Source organism: Anneissia japonica, unplaced genomic scaffold, assembly GCF_011630105.1.
Source record: "Anneissia japonica isolate Jap-2015-1 unplaced genomic scaffold, ASM1163010v1 scaffold287756_len632865_cov181, whole genome shotgun sequence".
NCBI classification, from domain to species: Eukaryota; Metazoa; Echinodermata; class Crinoidea; order Comatulida; family Comatulidae; genus Anneissia; species Anneissia japonica.
Window position 1 is genome coordinate 350,276 of NW_022693589.1, and position 6,652 is coordinate 356,927.

A 6,652-nucleotide genomic window follows, 5' to 3' on the forward strand; every position below is an offset into this window, starting at 1 on the left:
TTTTATGTGTGATAACAGAACCTAAAATCGAGGTAAGGCTAGGCCTAGCCAGCAGCGTTGGATAGGCTAAAGTTTTCGGCGCCTACGATATTTCTTCTCACGACCTATCGCAAATCAACATGAAAAATTCATCCGCATTTATTTTTTGTGTGGAACACAAAAAATCAAATTTCAGTCTTATTTTACATTTTTTTCATTCTTAGGAATGTCTAAATTCAGTTAAACTAGCAATTCCGTATTATATTTATAAATCTTTATAACATTATACAAAAATTAGATTTTTCTTAAAAACTGAAATTTTGCCGGGAATGGGGCTTTAAGCCCGGCTCAACGTTAAACTCGGCTTAACTTTGCCGGGCGTTCAGACTAGCGGGATTAGCCAGGCAAGAGAATTAGCATAATGAACCGTAACCAGGAAACGAGTTGGAAACATTGGGCTCGAAACGTACGATCGCTCACAGTGTACGTAATTGAATGCTGATTGGTCATTTTTCACCAGAAGTCAATGCAAGACCCCCCGCAGCGATTAAACCCTGGCTTAGAAAAGTTAAACACGGTGGCACGCCAGGCCTAGTTACTATAGGAACACAGCCCGGCTTGTGAGATAAGCCACCTAGTTCAGACTGGCACGTGGATAAACCCGGTGAGTTGAGCCGTGTTTATCCACCTAGTCTGAACTAGGCGTTATTCTTTAAACGCCGCCAACTCTGGAATGTAGATGCGCTAGTGACTGATCTGATTCTTTGAACGCCGCCTTCAGGAATGCAAACGCGCTGCTGCTCCGCAAGGAGGGAATAGCCGACTGCCTTGTTCAGCGATACAAACATGTGCCATGGTTTCAGTGGTAGGAGTTGTTCAGCTGTATTTTTGCGAAGTGTTACTTTTTTGTACGTTCACTTCTTACATGTCATTTTAATTCAGTCATTGATCATCATAATAAAATTATTAACTTTGTTGTTGCTATGGCGTTTATGTTTGCTTTCTGTTGTGTGTTGTATAACAGTTGTTAAACCCTTTTTTCAAAGACGTGCACACTCATTCTGAATGAATGGGTATGTTGTGGTCCTATCCACTGCAAAACTGTTTAATAAAAATTAACGTAACCATGGGGACGTGTATTTCTACTGTTATTTTCTCAATGAATAGGGCGTTTACAATTAAAAGCCCTTGATTTTTTAGCAAGGTATTTCGCGTTTAATTATGTTTCTAAGGTTGACGAAATCTTTGTAAAAATGGTGCAGTTTAGATGACGGTCGGAAATTTGAGAGCCGGACAGAGCTGAGACAACAAATATAACTCATTCTTTATTTCAAACAATACAGTTACAAATAATACTGGACATACAGTAAATGGCAATCCTGCTATTTTATAATGGAATTTAAAATCATAAAGAGAAGAAACTAGACATGTGCCAGGGCTCTAGTTTATATTGTTAGTTAATATAAATTGCAATGTGTAATACTGTACAGGTACGGATCTAGAAAAAAAAATTAGGTAGGTATTTCGCGATCATACATCGTCATTTCTCCAAATAAAGATTGTAATCTTGAGGGTACATTGACTTTTAAATGCCAATGTAAATCATTGTTACATACTGGCCAAAATATAAAATCGAGTCTGATAATATAAAAAAAGAAACATGTTGTAGGCAGAGGCGGCGCCAATAGGGGGGGGGGGGGCAAGGATCGCACCCCTCCCTCCCGGCGGACAGGCCTGGACCCCCTGTCGTCGGACCAAAAATAAAAAAGATACTAATTTACCTATCCGAATAACGGTATTTTGATTGCCAGTCCCTAAATATTGTGGTCTTAAAGCACATTTTGGACCATAAAACCTCTCCCCATGAACCTTTATAGCAGGGATTTTTTATTCCGGGCCGTCGACCGAGGTTCGTCGGCCCCTTGGTTCGGGCCCCTTGGTTCTGACCCCCTCGTCGGGCCCCTCATCGGAAAATTTCTGGCGCCACCGCTGGTTGTAGGAGGATGTTGGTTGAACCATAGGTGTGGTTAAACGATCTACTGCATAATGATAACCTGGCCAGGCCCGGCCTACTCGTGCAGGTAACGAAGCCTAAAGACAAGACCATAGTTTAGACAGCCAGTAATTTAAGTATTATTATCTAAATTAAACAAGCATTAGTTTCGTGTTTAATTTAAACGGGAAATGATAAACTATCCTCCAGAATGAGGATTTGAAAATAAATTAGATGGTTACATTGCATACCGGTACTCTTTGTTTCTTGCTTTATTCAAAATGTTTTGGTTTTGAGAAGCTGATTTCAACATTAGAAAGCATAGCCTACATGAAGTCATATAGTAACTCGATGCCTGTCAAATAAGTAATAAAAATTCGCCATAATTCATCAAATATCCGTGGCTTCCAGGAGGCGAAGCCCCCTGGACCCCCACCGGGGCTCTAGGCGGCCCCTGGCCCCCAGCCAAGTAAGACTCGATTCGCTCCACTAGCCCCCCTCCCTCGTCGGGGCCTTTAGCCCCCTCCATCGGGCAGGTCCTGGCGCCACCACTGTTAATTAGGCCTAGTGAGTGTTGTTTTTGGTACGAAAGTTCGCGCTAATGCCACAGTACTGTTCATTAATAAGGGTATAGAAATTAGGCTGGTCTGCCAATTTGGCACCACTAGGCCTAACTGTACCTCTAAACGTTTGCTTGCTTCCTTGTTAATATTAGCAACTTTTTCATTATAAAAATATTACATTTCAAGGTTTGATTTATTTCCAGATTGTTATTTGCGTGATTTAAATGAAATAATTGTACTGTACTATACTTGTCCCGTCATTTCGTACTGCATGCATAACAAGTTTCGTACGTAAGGCTCCAGCAGAGAGCCGTTTGAGAAGTATATGGAAGGCAATCACCGCCAAAAATACAATTTTAGACAATACGGTAAACGTGCTTTCTCAAACAAACAACGTACATTTACAAATAAACAATGTATTTTTAAAAATAAACAACATACTTTTACAAACAAAGAACGTTCTTTTTAAAACAAACAACGTATATTGCCAAACGATGTATTTTCTCAAACGAAGAACGTTCCATGCCAAACAATGTACATTGCCAAACGAACAACGTAAATCGTCCATTATTTCAACGGGGTAATTGTAATTTTATAGCGCGCATCACACGCTGAACGAGATAACGCCCTCATCATCAGTTATCAAGTTCTTAGAATCTCTTACACAGAACTGAAAGGTGGTAGCTGGTTTTCAACAAGCAATACCTGCATTAACAGAATAACACTTATTACGGGTAATTTGCCCGATGATGCAGAGTTGTTTGCGGCCTTTGATATGGCATTCCTTTGCTATCACTTCGGACAGGAGTAGACAGAAAAGTATAAATTCTACATAAAAACATGTTTCTTGTGTTTTATTACTTTAAAGATGCCATTATCACTGTATAAGTGGTATTGTTATAAAAAAAAAAGTATTAGAAATTATAGAAGCTAATGTTTGTGCAACAGGTCAAGAGAATTTATCAATTACATTGAATAAAATGTTGTGTTGTTGTTGAACCCTGAATAATCATTATTCTAAATGTCATGTTATACTGAACTGACATTAGTAGTTTATGTATAGCACCCTTCAGATCAGCAATTTGTTACAGGGCAACATATCGGTACACGTCTAATGCCCTAGGGCAATTTTTTACTGACTTAATATTACTGATTTGATACTTAATATAATAATAACGTTTAGTTGTTAATTCATGAAGGCCTGGTTCATGAATATTCCAAATATTAAACCAAATAAAATAAAATAAAATTTTTCAAAAAGTATTATATTATTGGCTCCTGTTTAATGCTGTTTGTATACAACATAGCATTCACCCTTCTATGTATCAATAATTAATCACTGAAAAACTCATTAGATAACTTCACACGCTACAGGGCTCCATTTATTACAATTTTTATAGCCTAATCATTAAACTAATGAAAAACTGTTTACTTTTTTTTGTCATTATTAAGGCTATTTCCAGAGTATAAACTTGCTCTGAAAAAATCGTACAAATATTGGAGACAAGTTTACGAAATGTAGTTAGGTCATCTTGAGGATATTTTCCCGCACGATTAAAATCGCAAGTACTGGGTTTGGTCTACAGGCTAGGAGCTCGTGTTTCGTACAGGTCATTTCATTCATAGAAAAAACGTTTAATGGTGAAAGCGTACCTGTCATTAGCCATAGTAGCCTAGGTCAATACATAACACCGGGGATGTATAACATTTTTTTGGAGCGGCTGAAATATTTTCCCAAAATATACAATAGTAGTCAATATGCTATTATTGCATTACATTTTTGTAAACAATTTTGGGCACTAATCTAAGCCGCTCCAGATCTCTTTCCTGTTCTTCCTTCTTCCTTTATCCTTTCACAATTTTGCGTTTTTTTTCATATTTTTCCTAATTTTATACACTCACACTCATTTGTTTAGGCCTAGTCTAGGCTAGACCTCAGCTTTGCCTATTACTATATTATTTAAATATACTGTACAATTTTAATAGATAAGATTAATTTAACGTGGACATAGTACAGTAATTCATACTTAAACAATACATTAAATTTATAAATATAATAATGTTAACGAACAAATAACAATAACTGAATCTTGTACATAGTGTATCACTACTACAATAATAAGATTAACATTTTCAATCTTATAATAAATTTTATACAGCCGGTGTTATGTATTGACCTAGGCTACTATGGCTAATGACAGGTACGCTTTCACCATTAAAGGCTTTTTCTATGAATGGAATGACCTGCACGAAACACGAGTTCCTGTAGACCAAACCCAGTACCGTTGCGATTTTAATCGTGCGGGAAATATCCTCAATAATGCAGGTATTGCTTGTTGGAAACCAGCTACCACCTTTCAGTTCTGTGTAAGAGAGTCTAAGAACTTGATATGATGAGGGCGTTATCTTTTTGAGCGTGTGATGCGCGCTATAAAATTACAATTACCCCTTTGAAATAATGGACGATTCCGTTGTTCATTTGGCATTTTACATCGTTTGGGAAAGTACGTTGTTCGTTTGGCAATGTCCATTGTTTGTTTGGCATGGAACGTTCTTCGTTTGAGAAAATATATCGTTTGGCAATATACGTTGTTTGTTTGTAAAATATGTTTATTTTTAAAAATACATTGTTTATTTGTAAATGTACGTTGTTTGTTTGAGAAAGCACGTTTATTGTCTAAAATTGTATTTTTGGTGGTGATTGTCTTCCATAGAAGGAAACAAACATCGAGTGACAGCTGGAGAAGTTGTTGTAACGGTCTTTAAATTATGAATTATATAGTTAGAAATATTCCATTTACTGTATTTGTTAGTTGTATTATTTTTACATTCTGTACATGCTAACTGTTGGGCCAAATTTAGCTATAGGCCTAAGCCCCTAGGCTGGACTGGTGGTACAGCATAATAGTGTAGGGCCTTGGTCCAACTAACATGGAGGAACTCCGATGATTGTCGCCGCCGTTTTGGGGGGCTAAATTTGATTCCGTAAGCATTCACTTGGCGTATAAGTTGACCACCAAATCTAAATTTTCTTCCGACCTATTACTATGGAAAATGCGGTAATGAATACTGGAAATGCTCAAATATAGGCTTATTTAGGTGGTTAAACTTCGATCACTGTCGTCGCAAGTAACGGCCGACGTCATCGACACAAACAAGCCAAGGATGACCTTATTCATGAGAAATTTTAGCATATAACCTCAAGCAATCATGTTTGACAAATATTTTTTGATTCGTTTTATCTCCTACATCTTTATTATTCATCATAAACGCAAGATATTACCAGCGGTTCAACTTCACATCATACAGCACCTTCATGCAAAATATCAGCTTTCTGCAAGTCATTTTACTACTAGTTTATGTGTTTACAAAGCCCTCTGTGACCTCACCTTTTGCAAAACGACAAGGTTTATATTTTTGTTAACAATATATAAACAAAAACGAGTTTTGTGGATGCTAGTAGAGTGTTAACGTTCAAAGGATGTCGCCGCTTATCACCCATGTGGGAAACTTATACCAACGATCCTCATACGGCCGACTGTAGGGCCTACACAAACACATGTATTGCTGTATTGAGTACTTGGCGGTCGTACGTCTGTGGTTTTAGTCCCAAGTCCCATACATGACTATTTTTCGACATCTTTCACAGTCGCTATGAGGCCTATCTTTGGTGTACTTTTTCGGAGATTTTAAAGAGGTTGCACGTCGGGACGCACCCTATTAATTTTTGGTTACTCGACGCAGATATTTTGGTGGCGATTCTGCGAGCCTTGAATTATGTATATATGTTGTTACCACTGTCAATTTCATCATTATAATCATTACACATCTTAAAGATCAATGTCCAAGAAGTAAATGCGAGTTTTTGTGGTGCTTGAATCATCGTGGTTATATAATTGTGATTGAAGAGATGGGGATGTGTAAGACAGCAGGTATGTAGAAGGGTGCAGTTTCTGAGAAAGGGAGTAAAACCATGAAAAAGGGCGAATGACTTAGGACTTGTTAAATAACAATGATTTAGAGATGATGAGTTAGTTGTCGAGATTTATTCAATAGAGAAAGACAATTCGTGGGACAGCCTGTGTGGAGCATGATGGTGTTGGACTTTGAACAATTT

At 37.6% G+C, this 6,652-nt stretch overlaps 1 protein-coding gene across 1 annotated transcript in view; it reads right to left on the bottom strand.

Annotated features, from left to right (window-relative positions):
• The window catches only part of LOC117100826, a 49,451-nt gene that overhangs the window by 36,710 nt on the left and 6,089 nt on the right, over positions 1 to 6,652 (bottom strand). The window lies entirely within an intron of this gene.